Source organism: Hyaena hyaena, unplaced genomic scaffold (assembly GCF_003009895.1).
Source record: "Hyaena hyaena isolate Hyena2069 unplaced genomic scaffold, ASM300989v1 scaffold_3, whole genome shotgun sequence".
Taxonomy (NCBI): Eukaryota; Metazoa; Chordata; class Mammalia; order Carnivora; family Hyaenidae; genus Hyaena; species Hyaena hyaena.
The window spans coordinates 118,106-138,537 of NW_024080635.1; the positions used below are offsets into that span (position 1 = coordinate 118,106).

Consider the following 20,432-nt stretch of genomic DNA (forward strand, 5'->3'; position numbering starts at 1 on the left):
TCCTGACTGCCTCCAGACCCAACTCTCACTGGCCCAGGGCCAGGAGGTAAAGGATTCAAGTGTGTGTGTGTGTGTGTGTGTGCGTGTGTGTGTGGTCTTATCACCCTACTTCAGTGGGCCTAGGGTAGGTAAGTACTACAGAAACAAGAGCTGGAAGCCTGCAAATTCAGATGAGAGCTTCCTTTCCCTTCCTCCACCTTCCAGGAGGATGGGAGCAGCCTCAGCTGCCTCAGCTGCCTGCTAATGCTGCTTCAGAGTTATTGGTGGTCTCAGGGGCCCTATCCCTCACTTACAACAACTGCTCAGGAGCCAGATCTTTGGGACGTTTATGGGAGATGAGGATGTATGACCCAGAACAAGTTTGACTCTCTGACCCCCCACTGAACAGGCAACAGGAGAAGTGAAATCAATTCTGGTAACCTGAGCAGCAGGAGAAAGCCAGCAAGAGTAACGGGAAACTGTCAAGGTCATTTTCTCACCCACACAACAGGGAAGAGGAGAAAAAACGAGCCAATAACAACACAATGATTGTGTATTGATGCCCGCTACGTGGCAGATCTTGCAGTGAATAATGAGATATGAAAGTGCATGAGAAATGGTCCCTGAACTGGTCCTGGACTAGCTGACATTGAAGGAGCACACGTAAGCACCTAAATAAAACATGCAACCATGGGAGAAAAGGCAGAGTGCTGTTTGAGCCTAGAGGAGGCAAGACCAGCCAGCTTGGTCAGGGAGTATGTGTCTGTCAGCACAAGCTAGGTTATACTGCAGTAACAAACAACCTCTGTACTTTGGAGGTTTTGAGCAAAGGTCTCTTTCTCCATTATGGGTTGGTAAGGCTCTCTGCTCCACATGATCGTGCTTACTGGGATCCAGCTTATCAGAGCAGCTGCTATCTGGAATGTTACTATTTGCCATGTCACAGGAAGAGAAAGACCCTAGAGAGTGTCACATGACAAGCAGGTACTCGGGTGCAGAAGGGACATGTGTCATTCTACTTAGGACCCATTGGCCAGAACTAGTCACAGGGCTTCATACACAAGAGGCCCAGAAATGTGATCCTATCGGGTGGCCAGCATGTAGGAAAAATGAAATATCTGATGAGCAGCACTGATGATGGCCGCAGAATGTTTGAAATTACTCCATAGAGGAGTAGAATCTTGAGACAGGGCTTAGAGAAGTAGACAATGAGGCAGAGAATAGGCAAGGATGTTCCAGGCCCATAGGCTTCATGGAGACATAAAAATGAGAGGTGTACACCAGGAACCCGCGGGATACAGTGAAGTTGGAGCCCGGGGGTGGTGGGTGGTAAGAGGGAGAAGAGGGTGAGGGGGCCTCACTATGACGCTTCCTGTGAGTCTTGCTTGGGAGTTAGGAGTTTATCCTCCAGCAATGTGCAGTCAGCAGGCGTGGTTCGGCAGCCCAGCACTGGGGATGCTTAAAAGGGAAATACCCAGGAGGATTTGGGGAAAGCTATATTGGGCACTGAGCTTCCCATGCAAGGGCCTGCAGTCAGCTGGTCTCAGCCTTCATTGTCTTTGTTTCCCTGGATAATGCTTTTTATAACTCTGTAATATCCAGCACTCGCTTTTAGTATAAGATTTTTTTTTAAATTTTTTTTTTAATGTTTTATTTATTTCTAGGAGAGAGAGAGAGACAGCGTGAGCAGGGGAGGGTCAGAGAGAGAGGGAGTCACAGACTGAAACAGGCTCCAGGCTCCGAGCTGGCAGTCAGCACAGGGCCTGATGCGGGGCTTGAACCCACGAACCGCGAGATCATGACCTAAGCGAAAGTCGGACGCTCAATCGACTAAGCCACCCAGGCGCCCCTAGTATAAGATTTTTAAAACCCGCTGTTTTGACTAGGGTGCAGTTAGACCGTCTGAGCTGGGATTCTTAGGGTGAATGGAATCGTGTTTTTTGTTGTACTTTGGAGTCAATACATACAAGGGATCGCACTGATGTCAACAGCTGGGCAGCTCCTGGAAGTGCCAGAGGCCATTCTCAGTTAGGGCTGTGGATCGCACGTCGCCATGAGACAGGAGCAGGCAGGAGGCTTCAATGGTCAGACTCCTGAGGACAAATGTCTCTGGAAAGGATATACAGTTGCGGTTTCAAGTTGCCTGCCACCTCCCTTCTCTCTAGAGAATTCTCCTGCCAACATAAAGGGGAGAGGCTGGATGGGAGAGAACTTTGAAAGAAACTGCAATGTGGGAAGGGCTTAGTCTAAAATACCTTTGTTAAAGTTGAGTTCTTGGAGCCACGACTGAACACTGTGGGGAGAGGAAGATGTGTTCACATGTGGTGCCCCCTGTGGGGGGGCCCTTAGCACCCTCCTTGTTCCCTGCTTGCACAGGGTAGAGAGGACTTCGTTCCTGGTCCCCAAGAAGGGAAAGTGTTGGAGAAAGCTCTCTTGGTTTCTCTATTCTTTGCATCGTTGTGCTCCCTCACATAACTGAGGTGAAGCTGCTGCCTCCCCAGGTAGACTTTCTTCTTCCTCAGAGAAGACCCAACTGCTCTGAAGGACTTTCAACTGATTAAGTCAGGCCCACCCAGGTTCTCTGGGGGTGCTCTCTCTTACTTCTAGTCAACTGATTATGAACTTGAATCACATCCACAAAATACCTCCACAGCAACACCTAAATTAGTTTGCTTGGATAACTGGGGATTGTAGGCTGGCCAAGGTGACACATAAAACTGACTATCCCAAAGGGCTTTGTCTATTTTCCTCATACCAGAGACTGATATTTCAGAAGATTCACTAGAAAGGCACGCACAATCTTTGGTTTTGCTTTTTGGCACCCACAACAGCGTAACAAGCTCCAGAACTAGCTTTTTATCAAGTGCCACCTGAGGTAAGGAGGAGCCTGGCTACGGGATCATGCGAATCTACCCAGAGGTCCAAAAGAAGGATTTATATAGCCTCCAGGCAGAAATCCCAAAGAACTGAGCTCCCACATTGCCTCCGGTGTAACATGGGAATCCTGATACTTACTTCAGAGGGTGTTTCTGAGGATTAAATAAGCCAGCAATAACTTGTAAGCGGTAATGCGCTGCTCAGATGAATCAGCTTCGTTCTCACAGAGATGATAAAATAATTTCTAAGTACCAGCCTCCAGTTCTAACTGTCTTCTCAGATAAGACTGGTGTTCCTCATCTATTACCAGTCATCTGTAGTTGTAGGATATGCTAGATTTCGGCAACATAATAAGAAAGCTTAGCTTTAAAAAGCATGGACCAGTATTCTAGAAAGTTATGTGAAGCTATTTCAAGAAGTGTGGCAGAAATGACATTTATGTGACTCGTTTTGTACATAATCTTGGAAAACACCCACTTCTCACGTCTAACTGAAATGTCACCTCCACGGGGAGGGCTGTCCTCGTCTTCCCAGGCCTGGTTCTGTGCTTCATCCGAGGGTGACCACTGGTGATGGTGGCCTGAATGCAGACTCCACGGCTCACTGCCTGCCTCGGCCGCCCTGACCTCCGGCTCACCTCCAGCCCTAACATGCATCTGACACACGCGCTCCTTCCTGCCGGTGCATTGGAGCCCCACTCCCTTTGATGAAGGGCGGATGGTAAGCTGTTCCCACCATGCCTGACGTTCGCTGGCCCTGAGGAACTGACCCCTGGTACCCATGGTCATGTTAGCAGCTGTGGGTGGTCCACCATGTTTCAGGTGCTGTGCCTAATGCTTCATGTCTGTTATTTCACTTAATCTAGAACACAATACTAAGAGCATCTGACATTTATATGTGGATCTACAGCCTTATGCATTTCAGGTTCTTTCCTAAAAACTGGTCACATATTAATTTATGGAACTCTCAGAAATATGAGAGTTCAAATCATTCCATTGTACAGATGGTAAAATTGAGCTTAAAGGTCTTGCCCAAAGTCATACAGACTGGTGAGTGACTGTCAAATTCACCTAACTCCACAGCCGGTGTCCTCAACCACTACCTTATGCTGCCTCCATTAAAACAGTCTATGGGACACCTGGGTGGCTCAGTTGGTTGAATGTCCGACTCCTGATTTCAGTTCAGGTCATGATCTCACAGTTCATGGGTTTGAGCCCAGCATTGTGTCCTGAGCTGTCAGTGCCGAGTCTGCTTGCGATTCTTTCTTTCTCCCTCTCTCTCTACCCCTCCCCTGCTTGTGTGTGTATGTGCTCTCTCGCTCTCTCTCTCAAAAATAAACTTAAAAAAAAAGCAAAAAGCTCCCAAAAAGCTGTCTAGAAGTTTCTGTTTCAGTTATTGCCATCCCCACCCCCACATGCACACACGCACATGCACACCATTCAAGCCCCTAAGATATTACTTTTAGTTTGGGGTTTGTGGCAGCCCAGACTTTGTGATCTGGGCTTCTCTCGCTCTCCTGACTTAGCTGCAGCTCCCTCCCCTGCCAGCTCTCCAGGAGCCACAGAAGCCCAGCGACTCCTCACGTGTCCCATGACACTGGCCCACGCTTCTATTCTCTCCCTCACTGCACTGACTTTATCTGATGTGTCTCCATCTCTTCACTGGCCTGTGGATTCCTTTAGGGCAGAGATTGCATTTCCATCTTCCTGTCTTCCGATCCTGACTCAAAGGAAGAAATGATGGGGTGAGTTGATCTGTAGCATTAGTTGGAAAACCCCTTCTTTGGCACAAGTGGAAATAAAACCAATGGAAAAGGTTAAGGGAACCAGAGAGGGTTGGATGTGCCCATAGCTGCTGGCTAACAGGACTGGAGAGCAGAGTCCCACGGAGAGCAGGAGGCACCTGAGGGGCTGGAAAATTCACACCAGGACCCTGGCTCTGCCAGTTAGAGGCGCGATGAAATGTGGCTGACAGCTCCCCCCACTTCTGCTCAAGCATCACTATCTGATTTCTCTGCCATTCACATTTATTAAAATTCAGTGCTATTTCCCAGAGAATGACAAAAGTACAAACAGACCCACCTTAAATAGCTTAAAGGAAAAAAATAAGGGAAGGAGAATAAGAGGGAAGAAGGAGATGGCACAGGAGGGAAGGAGAGAAGGGAGGGAGGAGGAGATGGGGTGGAAATAAAAACAGGGGAGGAGAGGAAGAGAATATTTCAAAACAGACCTCAAGAGGTTCCATGGCTTGGCTGTTCAAATCAACAATCACGTTGGTGGGTTCTTATCTCATCTCTACCATCTGTCTCCAGGATCTCAGTCTTGCCCCCTGTAAAATGAGAAGTAACACATCTTCCCCTACTCTAGACTCTGCCGTGAAGAAGGACTTACATATGATCTCAAGGATGTGGTGATTTCTCAGGACCTCACTCTCTTCCCAAGAAGATCACAAAACTTGTCAAGTCTTCTGCTGGATTTGAGAAAGCACTGCACAGAGGTGGAGAAAGAGTTACTCACCAGACTTCCGGGGAGCTGTGGAAGGCCAATCAGCCTCACGCTGCTCTTGGTTTAGAGAGCAACTGGCACAGGGCTAGTTGGATCCCACCTCCCAGGGGGGCTGCATGTAAGGGTCAGGGTCTCTCCGCAGGAGGGGCAGCTTTGAGAAACAACAGGGCTTGAGGGGAAGGACTGGAGCCGTTTGGTGTCTTAAAAATTACTGAGGATCCCAGGGGCACCTGGGTGGCTTAGTCGGTTAAGCGTCCGACTTTCGCTTAGGTCATGATCTCGCGGTTCGTGGGTTCGAGCCCCGCGTCGGGCTCTGTCCTGACTGCCAGCTCAGAGTCTGGAGCCTGTTTCAGAATCTGTATCTCCCTCTCTCTCTGACCCTCCCCTGCTCATGCTGTCTGTCTCGCTCTCCTAGAAATAAATAAAAATATTAAAAAAAAAATTACTGAGGATCCCAAAGGGCTTTTGTTATGTACATTGTATTTATTATATTAGCATATTAGAAATTAAAGTTGAGAGCATTTTAGGACAGCAGAATACACAGTCACATACTCCCTCAGCTGAGCGGTGACATCATCAAACATCAGATGGGTGCTAGAGAACTCCACTGTATGCTTTGGAGGGAAAGGCAAATAGCATCTTAGTGTAGTTATGAGGAATTTCGATATCACAGACACCTTGGGAAGGTTTCAGGTCCTCTCTGTGTCCCTGGATTCCACTTCGAGAACCTCTGATCTACACACAGAATGTTGTACTTGATGGAATTCCTCAAGCCCCCGGCAAGACTCTAAGATACTGAGCAGTGGAATCACAACCATGACTGGATTTCTTGAGCTATGGGTATCCTTTGATGTGCAGACAAGTCAGGATGGCTCACCCAGCCAGAGGAGCAAAACGAGAGGGACAGAGGAAAAAGCATGGGCACAGATTTGCAGAAAGCACAGAAAGGGCTCTGGATCCATGCAAGCTGTGAAATTTGGGGGTTTTGACCATATCTGTATAAATCTGCCAAAAGCAGAAAGACTCCAAGTATGATTGAGGTCCAAGCTTGTTGTGGTGACTCCACTCAAAGGCCTTGGACCCTCCAGCAGCATCTGTACCCAGGCCGTGAGGTCAGTGTCTGCCCTCAATCCCCCACTGCCCTCCCCTTCTTGGTGCTGGAGGAAACAAGAAGCTGCCGCAATCAAAATGAAATGTCAAATTTTTTAAAAACCAGAGGAATAGCTGTAATTTGCAAGGAGACAGAATGCAATTAGCATACACTTGTCAGAATGGGAGCTGGTTTTGTGAGCCCCAAGTAAGACTGGGCTGATTCTTGCAATTCCATTTGCATTTTGTCCCATTAATGGCCAAACCAGTACAATAAACAGAAGTCAGTCGGGAGCACTCGTGAGCCTGACCCTTAAGGTTTTTCATGGAGGAAGAGAGGAAGTAAGTGCCTGCCTGTGCCTTTCTGCTTGGGGCAAGGGGAACTGAAGACCCCAGCCCGGGATCCATCAGCTCCCTGCTTTAGCACTTTGTGTAACCTTTGCTTTCCGGGTCACAGCTTTGGGGGTAAAGGCAAGAAAATCAGGTCAGATGGTAAGTAATAGCAGCGTTAGCCTGGCCATCTAGATGAGGCCCTCGGGGCGGGGAGAGGGAAATCACAGTTCCATGGCAAGTTCCAGGGTGGAAGTTTCTGCTGGGGCCTCTGTTCTCCACTATACACTTGTCTGCCCCTACCTGACCTTGAGGTTGCTACTGGGGCTTACCATCCAACCCATTGCTTCTCTCAGTGCTGCTGCAGCCTCGTTCCCTAGGTTCTGCAGATCTTCGGGTCTGAACAAATTCCCTGGTGGGGTCGGGGGATGGGGATTACCTGCCTCCGGGACCCTCAGGCCCTCTGTGTGTGTCTCCGGTCCTGGGGAGCCTCTTCCCTGGGCTCCATTGAAGGAGCAGCTGTATGTTGAGCCAGCACAGCCCACGGATACAGCTGAAGTGCGGTTTTATTTTTGCTCCCATTCTCCCTTTAAAATGTATGCAGTGAGGACCATTTCTTGCCTGAGGATGAGATCTCTGTCTCAGGCAGGGCCCATAATTTTCTCCTGGCTTTTCGGTAATAAAAAGATCTCTGGTCACTTTAAACCACAAATACAGCCTCAGTTCAGTAATTAAAATGGTCTAGTTCGAGATAATAAAAATTCCGAACTCGTTTTAATGCCAGCTCCCCCTCGCCCCTCCCAGCTTGGCTCATGCTGGAGGTTCTTTGCCATGGAGAGGGGGAAGGCTCTTTGTCCAGCTTCGAGCCCAGTGTTTCTCCTCTCCCAGCTGAACTGGGGGTTGCTGAGGTTTCTGACCCTTTCAGAGTCTAGCTCAGAGCAGGCAGGATGCAGAAAGGGCATGGTTTTTCAGGTGGGAGCAGTTTTGTTTTCTCATGCAGACCCCTCAGCCTCTGGTTTTGCAGTGTCTCTGCCACACAGCATCAACTCACTGGATCCCCTTTGCCTGGGTCTAAATGGACCCTTGGTAAAATGTGGACAGTCCCAGGCCTGAATGGTCTGCTTGGGGAATGGTGCATAGACATTTGTGGAGAGCCATCCTACCTTCCTCCTTAGCTATGTATCTTGATGGGGGTTGACATCATCCCAACCCCAGCAGTGGGTCCTGTGGCTTAAGCCAATCAGCTTACTCTGTCCCTCTCACCACGGAGACTGGCTAAGCTATGGGCGCCTTGCCAATCAGAGCAGAGAAGGGCTGGAGACACAAGCTGGGATTTGCATGTGGTCTCTGTTCTGTAGAAGTGACCAAAATCAACAACCTTTCTCTGCCTGGACAACGGGGTATGAAGCAGTGAGGTCTGGAATTGTGACAGCCTTTTTGCTACCACAAGATAGCAAGATACACAAGATAGTGTGGAGCTGCCAGAGGACTACCACGTGGACCCTAGGATGAAGCCAAGACTGCAGAAAGCATGTGCCTTGACTGTAGGAAGCAGGTCCTGGTGACACCATTTAGCATTCCTTAATGTTGGGTCCTCAATAAGGGGATATGGGTGAGAGTTCTGCCCCTCAAAGGACATCCGGCAATGTCTGGAGGCATTTTTGGTTGCCACAATGTGGCGGTTACTCCTAGCACCCAGGGGTAGTGGCCAGTGATGTTGCTAATCATCCTGCAATGCACAGGTCAGGTCAGGCCCCCACGATGAAGAATTATCTGTCCCCAAATGTCACCAGTGCCTGTCCATTGAGAAAGCCTGGTCTACAGCCAGGACTATATCTGGACTTTTCCATTATGTGAGCCAATGTGTTTCCTTTATTTTTTTATTCAGTCTGAGTTGGTTTTCTTGTGATTTAAAATAGAATCTTAACTGATAGTTTTCAAAAACAATGCCATCTCTTCTTTCCTCCCCAAACCTCTCCTCTCTGCCTCTCCTTGCCTTGCGGATTTCCTCTTGGGCACATTGACAAAATGACTCCTTCTGCCTCTTTGTTAGGCACTTTCCAGAAATAGAGTCCTACCTACCCCTGTGCCCCTGTCAAAAATCCCATCTCCTCAAGTCTTAAAGGTACTTGGGTGAAAGCATTTACAATTTTGCTTAAAAATTTCAAGGTTGATACAGAAAATTTTTCTTGTGGAATATATCAGATGTACAAAATGAGTGATATAATAAGCACTTTCATACACTCATTTTCCAGCTTCATATTCCTTTTCCTCAATAACACTTTCCTTTCCTTCCCCAAGAGAAACTAATATCTGAAATTTGATACTTACCTTCTCATGCATAGTTTTTGTGTTATATCATCCATTTATGTATTCTTAAGTAATACTTAACATTTCTTTGTATCTTTTATATACACTTATATAACATGCTATTATATTGTCTGTTCTCTTGTGGCTTGTTTTCTTTGTTATGTTTCTCAGAATCCTTTAGGCTTTTAGATAGCTTTGGGTCTTCCAGGTCTGCATGGTGCTCCATCGTAGGAATTTCTAAATCCATTTGCATGGAGAATCATCTTCTAATTTTTCATAAGTAGAAAGGATGCTGCTTGGAAGATTCATGAGCCTGTGTTCTAGAATACATGTATAAGAGCTTCTAGTGGATCCATCTAGGAGTGGAATTATTGAGTTATAGGGTATGTGCCACCTCCATCTCCACTCTCTGTTAGTCTCAAAGGTCACTTTGATTTTACTTATGATGTATGCATGGTATAGATGTGTTGGAGGACACAGATATTGTTCATGGTCTTCATCTGTCTTGACAATTCCTGAGATTCATGGGGTCTTTGTGTACTAAGACTATATGAATAAGTGTCGTAGAAAGAATAATGGCCTCTCAAAGATGTAACATTCTAATTTCTGGAATTTGTGAATATGTTACATGGCAAGAGGAACTTCACAGGTGTGATTAAGTTAAGGATCTTGAGGTAGGAACATTATCCTGGATTATCCAGGTGGGTCTGATGTAATTACAAGGATCCTTATAAGAGAGAGCAGAGGGGTCAGAGTCAGAGAAGGGGGTTCGAGTGGTTCAAGGAGGGGTCATTAGCCAAAGAAGGTGGATGGCCTCCAGAGGTTGGAAAAGGCTAAGCTTCTTCTGGAGCTTTCAGAAGGAACACAGCCCTGCTGACCTATTTTATACCTCTAATCTCCACAACTGTAAGATAATATATTTGTGTTGTTTCAAGCCACCGAGTCAGTAGTGATTTGTTACAGCAGCCGTAGGAAACTAATAAGCAAAGCCAACTCAGAATAAAATCGAGAAGGCAAAGCTGGTCTCTAGTGACTCCACACACTCACTATTATACCTGACTTATAGTAGATGTTTAACTGATGTCTTCCCCTTTCTCTTCTCCCCATTTTCAATCTGTCCCCACTGCCGACATTTTAGGCTTACTTTTAGGTTCTATCAAAGGGGCAATCTACTGATAACAGGTTCCAATGTGAGGATGCCTAGGAGAGCGTTAGGAGCTCTAACCCAAGAAAATCACAATTATTACATGTCAGGCGCTGCCCAATGTGCTTTCACACGGTATCTTATTTAAGCCTTACAACAGCCCAAAATGTAATAATAATAATAATAATAATAATAATAATAATATAATAACTACTTACTACTGAGACCTTATTATTGGTTCCAGGATCCATTCAAAGACTCAGTTTAACCATCCACCTAGGCATGGTTGTCTCTTTTTTGCTGAGGAGGAATTTAACCCTGACAATGGTTTGTAACCTAGATTCACATGATCTCAGAATCTGTTTCTTTTATGACCACTTCCTGAGAAAACAGCTGTGAAGGTTTCCCTCCATAGCACTCAGCTCCAGGCTTCCTCCTGTACATGCCACATGGCCATCAGGAACCTCTACCCCTCAAATCCAAGAGATACCTCTGTTATGTGGCCACTGGTTATGTTTGCTGCAAGAGGACTATCTTCCTGCTGCTACTAAGGCATGTTGACAGGACACTCCCAGACAAATACGGTAGTGACTTTAGAAGGTGGAATGACTTACCCAGTTCCAATGCCCCTGTAAACATTTCTCCTTCCATCTGCTGATGATAACCTTCGGTTTGCCTCCTCTACAATCAGAAGCAAAGCACAGGGTATCTGTAAGCAAACTCTGATGGGTTGCTGTCAACATATGCCTCTGTGTGTGTGTGTGTGTGTGTGTGTGCGTGCGCGTGCGTGCTTGCGCTTCACACATGTACGTGCTTGACTCTTGTGTGAGCCCCTGTATGATGGCTGGGCTTGACCAAAGGTTTGAAGCATGGAGATCACTGCAGTCTTTGATCTGTTGATGAAGCTTGGAGACAGGAGTGGGGTGCAAATGAATGAGGAAGCTCCAATGGCCATTAAACTTTCTTAGCAATGGCAGTACTATGCACCAGGAAAATATCTCATCTCTGAACAGGCAGAAAACGGGTTTAAATGACAACTCAGTTTCCCCAAATGAGGCAGATTTAGTTATGTCCTCCAAATCCACTGTCCTCCCCTCCTAAACTCCACTGCTCCCTTCCTGAAATTTATTCTCTCCTTCCTGAGTACACATGTGCTCAGAGACTATTTCCCCAACTTCTCTTGCAGTGGTTGTGATCATATGACTAAGTACAAGGCAGTATGAGCAGAAGTGGTATGTATAACTTCTGGGTCACCTCCAACAAAGACAAGCTGTCTTTCCTGGATGTGGCTCTGTTCTTCCCTTCTTGAGATCTGAATGCTAATGTGCCAGTGAATCCAGCTTCCACACTGCAAATCAGGGGAAGGTCCTACAGGAAGAGCAACAGGATGGAAGGGGTGTGGGATCCTGACTGAATTCATGGAGCACAGCTGTCCATCAGCCTAGACTGTCTGCACTGTTATATAAATGGAAAATAAATGTCTCCTCCATTTAAGCTGCCTTTTCTTGGGGCATTTTTGTTACAGAAGCTGAGTAATTCTACCTTAACATTTACACTATACACAGCACCAAAAGAATGATTTACCAGGTTTTATACTTGCAGAAAGGATTAAAATTATTGCAGGGAATAAGCCTTGATTTTTTTTTTTTTTTACAAATAGTTTATTGTCAAATTAGTTTCCACATAACACTCAGTGCTCATCCCCACAAGTGCCCTCCTCCATGCCTATCCCTCCTACCCCCCACATCCATCAGTCCTCAGTTTTTGTCAGCATTCAAGAGTCTCTCATGGTTTGCCTCTCTCCCTTTCCCCCACCATTTCCGCCCTTCTTCTCCCCCTTGTTCCTCCGTCAAGTTCCTCCTAATCCTCCTATACGTGCAAACATATGATATTTGTCCTTCTCTGCCTGACTTATTTCGCTCAGCATAACACCCTCAAGGTCCATCCATGTTGCTACACATAAGCCTTGATTTTTTTGACTGCATGGATTGCAAACTGGATCATTCCTTCATCTTTATTCTTGACAATATAGTTCAATTGCATCTTAAGTTGGGTTAATTTCTGAAGTTAGGGTATTAGATAAAAATGATTAATATTCAAAATATACTATAATACTCTCAATGCATTCAATGTAGCAGTGTTTTCTTCAAACTTTGAAATGTGGTTATCTTTGCTTAAACTCAATGAAGGCTGACATTTAAGGACCTTATTATATAAAAAATATATTTTTTAATATGCTTAATTTTTTCCTTTCTCTCCAACTTTTTCTTTCTTTCTAGTGGATAGAATTGAATGCACCTAAGTTTAATGTGTGTATGAAGCAATTCAGCATAAACACTGGTGGCCAACAGCTTGGCTGCCAGGAATGAAGCCGACTCTGAATGCTGGAGGCCAGAGAGCTCCCAGTCCATCTGGTTTGCTTCAGGTGCAGTCCTGCCTTGGGTTAGGGAGCTGGACACAGTGATTTAATGAGATTGCTTTGAGCAAAGACAGGCAGCTTCCGGAGTGGCAGAGGAAGCAGTTGGGTAATTATTTTTCTCTTTTCCCATCCTCTCCAATATCTATCTTAACTACAGTCTGATTTACATTTAAAATTTTAGAATTAGAAATCTCTTTACTCCGACTCAATGCATTAATAGATGTTTCAACACAACTCATCACGGCATTTTATTTTTCCTCATTTACATTATCATTTTTGCAGCCTCAGCTTGTTTATTCAATGTTCACTATGGACATTTGGTAAAGAAAAAAATATCACTCGTACTCCTGTTACCCTGCCCTAACAACTACCTTTATTTCAGTTCAGTCACTCTCAGTCTTTGTCCAAATGGATATATTTTTCCTTACTTGTAATTAAATCAAACATACTGTTTGATATTTGACCTTTTTATTTCAAAATTTATTACCAAAATCTTTCTTTGTAGGTACCTCTTTGTAATTATAGTTTTAAGAGTTTTACAAAAGTCTGTTGAATTTATGTGCTATGTTTTACTACACAGCTGTCACAGCCTATAATGGAGAGAATAATATCCACTTCTCAGAGTTGTTGAGAGGTTTACATGTGGTACTTATTCCAGCACCTGGTACATGACAGGATTAGTGGAGAGCATAGTTTCTGGACCCAGACTTCCTGGCTTAGAATCCCAGCTTCACCTCTACTTGGCTGAATAGCCCTTCAGAATTTATTTAATCTCTCTGTGCCAGTTTCCTCAGGTGTAAGATGGGAATGACAGTATTCTAGATCATAGGTTTGTCATGGGAATTCAGTAAGGGCTCTGTGTTAGTTGTTGTCGTTTTTGTCATTGTGAGTTTTATTTCAATCCAAAATACTTGGTCTTTGCCAAAGTCTGAGAACCAATTCTTTCAACTAATTCGGTTTCATGTCTTATTGCTTTATCTAAAACTCCAACAATAATAATAAACTATTATAAAGTTATTTGGCATATGTGTTCTGTTGCTTAAAGTTGATACATTTTTACAGTTATCATTAAGCATAATGTGGAGGTTTTGTATACAGTGAATATCAATTTTTATATAAAAAGGGGACAATTTTGTTCCTTTTGTTAGAATTCTGAACATAAGAAATAGCTGCTATACTGTATCAAATGCTTTGTATCACCTACTGAAATGGTTGTGTTGTTTCTTGCTTAACTATTGAAGTGACGTGTATTCTTAAATGTACGAGGTTTCGTTTCTTTATCAAACTGTTTATTTATTATTTTCTTTGTTTTGATGCCTTTTGGGTTTTGCTCTGTTCTTTTCCTGCCTCTGTCTACAGCCTCTATACATATGTTAAGTGGTGAAAAAGTTTACAAAGGCCAAGTGAGCTGACATGAAAGTTCTAATGGTCAAGTGAGATCACATGAAAACCACTTCTATTAACTTTTAAGAATTGACATTCACAGATGACTAGCAACTAGGTGACTAGTTAAAAGAATTTAATGCATTTTGAGTGCTTATTTACTTAATATTTGAAAATAAACCTTAGCATTTCTATAATATGTAATGTTAAATATTTCATCTATTTTGAACTTAAGAGGATTTGTTCTATGTAGTTCTGTGACTGTTACATGAATGGACTTTTGGCAGAATTTGCTTATACCCTTGGATATCTGTATCTAGTCACAGACAATATTGTGTGACTCTCTCAAGAATTTTTTCCAGGATTCATTAAGTGTTATATCTGACAGGAATGTAATTATTAATTGTGTTTACGATTGAATATGTGCATAAATAATAAAATAGGAAATTTTAATAACTATTAAGATCTTCCCAAACAGCACATGTTATGCCAAGTATGGCTGATAGGAATAGATTTCCTCATTATAAACCACCTTTATTTGCTGCAATAAATTATATATGTTCCTGAAATATTATTCTTTTATAGGGCTGATTTTACTTATTGATATTTTACTTCAATATTTTTATTTGCATTCAGATACTGTGTTGGCATAGATTTGTTATAGTATTAGTATCTTTATCAGATTTCAGGCCTTCTATCATACTGACCTCATAGTCTAATATGGGAACCCTGAAATTCTTTTCTTTGTTTTGGAACAGTTTATAGCATACAGAAATTATTTGTATTAGGAAGAATTAGCAGCACATCTCTATGACCTTTGTCATATAATAGATAATCTTCTGTTAAAGCCTAACAATGTCTTCTCATTTTTCTTGCATCAAGTTTGTAATCCCATGCTTACTCCCCGCCCCCCCCCCATTTTATTGCAGTTATGTTTATCTGACAATTTGGCATAATGTGCTCGTATAATTAAAAAATATTTTATATTGTCTGTTACATCAGATTTCTGATTTTAATATTGTTAATCTGAATTTGGTTTTGATTAGCTTTACTAGTTTAGGCTTCTTTATTTTGTCATTTACTTAGTTTTTCCTTTCTTTCTTCCTTTGGGGTTCAGTTGCTGTTATCCTTGCCAATAGTGCCCTTGCCATTTGACCTTACTTCCTTTCCTTAGCCACAGGTGTTTGGCTGATACAAGCACTGGTCTTCCAAAAGGCAGGACTAACCATTATATCCTTGCTCACTAGCAATGCAATTAAGAGGCCCAAAGACTGTGCTTGCTAACTGTAGGGATTTGAGCTACAACATCAGAGTATGTATGAACCAATATTGTCACCAGCAAAGCCACATGCTAACTAAAATTAAGGGACAAAAGCATACCACTCTGAGCTATGGAAGCTGGTAGGGGAAAAGGCAGAGACATGCAGAGGTAAGCACAGGTTAGGGACCATGTAGCCCCAAGGAGAGGAAGAAGAGAATCTAGCTGCCTTTTGTTCTTCCAGCCCATTGGGACCTGACTTTATTCCTCATCACGAATTTCCATGAGGATCTCCCCCTATTTTTATATAATTCCATTTTGTCCTTAAGCTGAAATTTCTGTTTCATGAAACTAAACACATCTTAAGATTTTCTTATGCTTTTAAGCTTAATGCTTGTTTGACTTATTTTTTTAATAATAGAAGAATTTTCAAGAGTCTCTTGAATGCTGAGAACTAAGGGTTTATGGGGGTGGGGGGGAGGGGAAGGGGGGTGATGGGCATGGAGGAGGGCACTTGTGGGGATGAGTGCGGGATGTTATATGGAAACCAACTTGAAAATAAATTGTTTAAAAAATAATAGAAGAATATTAAAATTAAAAGGCTAAAGTAATACTAATCCATCATTTCTCACACTAATTATTCAGAAGCATTCATACCCCATGATTCTTTGATAATCTTTGCTTTGCCCATTTTCCCATATGCCTACCAGCCAAGAGCAAGACACGGTTTTTTTCTCATAATGATTGTCTTAAGTTTTTCACAAATAGGTAAGGTACCAGATTCTCATCTCATTCTCTCTCTTTCTCTTTGAATTACAAATCAAATGAAGCAAAAAATCTTACAGCATCTCTGTGAATATATATCTAAACCTACACAAGAAAAAAAGAAAGAAAATATACCAAAATGTTATCAGTGGTTATCCGCAGTTCTTATTTTGTTTGTTCTTTCCTGTTTTCTGCAAACAATAAGAGCACATTATTTTATAATCAGATAAATGTAATTATATGATACTAAAAAATGAACAGTTAATTTTCTCTGAGTCTGAATTTGCTCTACTACAGAGGTTTTATATATAGTGTTTTTATTTTCATTGATTTCCACATTTGCAATTATTTGACCTTAATGCAATTTTGCAGAGGGTTTTTACTCTTACAAGCTTTAAAAAAGTTCTGTCTGTTCTAACTTATATTACTAATAGAGCATTATTTACCTGACCACCAGACTTGGAAGAAATAGTTACAACACTTGTTACTGTTGACCCTGCATCTGCTCTCTTAATTGGTTCTGACTCGTCTTTCCCAGGCACTGGTAGATCAAAATGACGGATGCTGGTGCCTTTGTTCATTTATTCATTGTTTCCAATAATTATTTGTGTGATGCTTACAGTGTGCCTATCACTCTTCTGGTGTCTGAGGATACATGCTAACAATACTGAGTCTTCCTATCCATGGAGGTGGAGTATCTGTCCGTTTATTTAGATCTTTTTTTATTTCTTTTATTAGAATTCTGTAGTTTTCTTCAAATAGTTCTTGTACCCATTTTGTTAATTTCAGTATTTCGTTTGTGGGGGGTGCTAATGTAAATGGTATTGTATTTTAAATATCAAATTCCAATTGTTTATTGCTTACATGTATGAAAGCAATTAACTTAGGCACGTTAACCTTGTATCTTGCACACTTTCCATAATTGCTTATTTGTTTCAGTGTTTGTTACATCTTTGTAATTTTCTATATAGAAAATCATGTCGACTGTGAACAATGACAATTTTATTTCTTTCTTCACAATCTTCATACATTTTATTTCCTTTTACTGTTTTACTTCATTAGCTAGCACTTCCAGTATGATGTTGAATACGTTAGTGGGAGTGGAAATCTTTGCCTTGTTTCTGATCTTGGGGGCATCATCTACATCATCTATATCCTCACCATTAAGTATGATGTTAGCTGTAGATTTCTTGTTGATGTTATTTATCAAGTGAGAAAATTCCATTTATTCCTAGTTTTTAAAGAACTTGATCATGAACGAGCACTGGATTTTGTCAAATGTTTTTTCTACATCTATCCATGTGATCAAATGATATTTTTTTAGACTGTTGTTCGTGTGACAGATTACATTAATTGATTTGCAAATACTGAAACAGCCTTACATACCTGGAAATCAATCTCAGTTGGTCATGGTGTGTAATTCTTTATATACATTGTTGGATTTAATTTGCTAGTGGTTTGTTGAGGATTTTTGCATTGATGTTCATGAATTATACTGGTCTGTAGTTTCTTTTATCTGATTTTAGTTTTAGGATGATGCTGGGCTCATAGAATGAGTTAGGGATTTTACCTTCTGCTTGTGTTTTCTAGAAGAGACTGTTGAAGATTGGTATCATTTCTTCCTTAAATGTTTGGTAGAATTCACCAGTGAAATATCCAGGCCTGATGCTTTATATTTTAAAGACTATTAACTATTCATTCAATTTCTTTAATACATGTTGACATATTAAAATTATCTATTTCTTCTTGTGTGAGTATTAGTAGATTGTGTCTTCACGGAACTGGTCCATTTTATTTAAGTTAGCAAATTTGTGGGCATGGACTTTTCATAATATCCCTTTATTATTCTTGTAATATTCATGGGATCACTACTGATGGCTCTTCTTCTACTTCTAATATTAGTAATTTGTGCCTTTTTTTTTTTCTTGGTTAGCTTGGCTAGAGGTTTATCAGTATTATTAATCTTTTCAAAGAAACAGCTTTCGGTTTTGTTGATTTTTTCCCCATTGTTTTCTTGTTACTCTTTCACTGATATCTTTTCAAATTTTTATTATTTATTTTTTATGCTTGCTTTAGGTTTATTTTGCTCTTCTTTCTTCCTCTAATTTCCTAGGGTGGAAGTTTAAATGATTGATTTTAGGTATCTATTTTTGTCTAAAATATACATACATTGCTAGAAATTACCTGCTAAGTATGGCTTTTGCTGCATTCCACAAATTTTGGTGTTATATTTTCAGTTTCATTTAGTTCATATTTAAAATTTCTTTCTGTTGAGATGCTTTTTTTGACCCATATTTAAAAGCATGTTGTTGGGGCACCTGGCTGGCTCAGTCTGAAGAGCATGCGACGCTTGGTTTTGGGGTCATGAGTTTGAGCCCCATGTTGGGTTTAGAGATTAAATAAATAAACTTGTGTTTATTTACCCTTCAGCAGACTGAAGGAGTACCAGGTGAAGCAAGGACATAAGTTAGAAAATATTACAGTCACCCATTCCAGAGTGGATGGCTGCTTGGCCAGCCTGGCAGCCATGGGGTAGTGAGTATGATCAAATATGGGATATATTTAGAAAGTTAGGCCAGCTGGAAAAATACAAAAGAAGAAAATTTAAAAATATTTCTAATATCTTATTTCACAGTGAAAGCTCTTATTATCAGTTGCCTATCGTTTTTTACATATATCAGATATTTTATTTGCTACTTTCTCAACTATGAAAAAACATTTTTCAACATAAATGCATAAGATTTGATTATGAGATGCACCAAACTTTACTCCGCTCATCCTCTATTGCTGGACATTCGGGTTACTTCCAATTTTTCACTGACTTATAAACACCTGACACATATGTTTATTCTATTAGCTAAATGCATGCGTTCTTACTTATTTCTTTAGGATACTTTCCTAGATGCAGACAAATGGTATGCAAGTTAATCTGCATTTATTAATTACCCTCCAAATTATCCTCCTATCAGCAGTTTATGAATACCCTTTCTGTAGCACCCTTATTAAGCATTATCTATCTACTTACCACAGAATATTATCATTGCATTTAATCTTTGCCAGGTTTCTAGGCAAACAATGTTATCTCATTGCTTTAATTGGCTATTCTTTGATTTTAAGTGAGGTTGAACATTTCCTTGACTGCATCGATTGACTCTTCCCTAGTCATTACTCCGGTCACAGTTCACCTGTGTTGGCATGAAGGATAGACTAGGTGAGGGGGCGGGGCATTTATACTGCAAGTGACAAACAATCCAACTAACATAATCGAAAAGTCCAAGGGTAGAAAAGCCATATTCAGGTCTAATTGGATTCAGGACTCAAAGGATGTTTTCTGGGCTTCATTTGTCACTGTCGTTTTTAGTTCTGGTTTCTACAGTGTTGTTTTTTGGTCTCAGGCTCATTATGGTACCTCTGTGGTGGTGGCCATGGCAGAGATTACTCCTCTCAGCATCAAGCAGAGCTGGCAAAAACACCTGCCTCTGCCTGGAAACTGCATCCAAAGCCTCAGGCATCCCACTGGGTCTGAGGGCCGAGCTGCCAATCCTGATCCAAGCCTGGAGAGGGTGGGGCTTTCATTACTTTGGGTCTGGGGCATGTGTTCTGCCCCTGGGACTAGGGGTAGAGGCAGCCTCATCTGAAATGGACAGAGGGACGCCTGGGTGGCTCAGTCAGTTAAGCATACGCCTTCGGCTCAGGTCATGATTTCACGGTTTGTGGGTTCGAGCCCCATGTCGGGCTCTGGGCTGACAGCTAGCTCAGAGCCTGGAGCCTGTTTCAGATTCTGTGTCTCCCTCTCTCTCTCACCCTCCCCTACTCACGGTATCTGTCTCTCTCTCTCTCAGAAATAAAACATTAAAAAAAATTTGAAATGGACAGAGAGAAGGAGAATGGGGAGTCTCAACTGGACATTGAGGTACTATTATCACTTTGGAGCAAAAATAGGAAACTTCTACCACAAAGGAAGTAAATAGCCCTTCTCTCTCTCTACCCCGTTAGGTTACCTGAAGTCATGAAGGACTCTTTTTCTCATATGTATGGCTCTTGGCTGGGCATGAACAGAGAGGGGCTAAACAGCCTTGTCTTCAGTGTAATGCCATATAGTATATATTTATTGATTACATACAATAGGCAAAGAAATAACTGTGGTGCTGGAGAGGAAGGAGAAAGATATCAGGGTGTCTTAAACATGGTCTCACCCCTCAGTGAGTTTTCATTGAAAGAGGCAGACACAAACAGCCATAATTCAAAGTGAAATTGAAGTAAGGTCTAACTAAATGCAGGTTAAGTGACCCAGGGCGACTAGATAAACTAGCAGAGGGGGGAACAATCTAGGAAGGCTCTGAAGGTTCAGTACTTCTGCTGAGCCTTCAAGCC

General features: G+C 42.2%; 1 long non-coding RNA gene across 1 annotated transcript; it reads right to left on the bottom strand.

Moving 5' to 3' along the window:
- Nucleotides 1-1,892: 1,892 nt before the first annotated feature.
- On the bottom strand, nucleotides 1,893-16,216 carry LOC120230713. The gene is made up of 4 exons (XR_005528131.1): nucleotides 16,194-16,216; nucleotides 10,848-10,914; nucleotides 5,086-5,184; nucleotides 1,893-2,153 (listed from the first exon to the last, which is right to left on the bottom strand). It is a non-coding gene; the product is annotated as an uncharacterized LOC120230713 (long non-coding RNA).
- Between the last annotated feature and the right edge of the window lie 4,216 nt (nucleotides 16,217-20,432).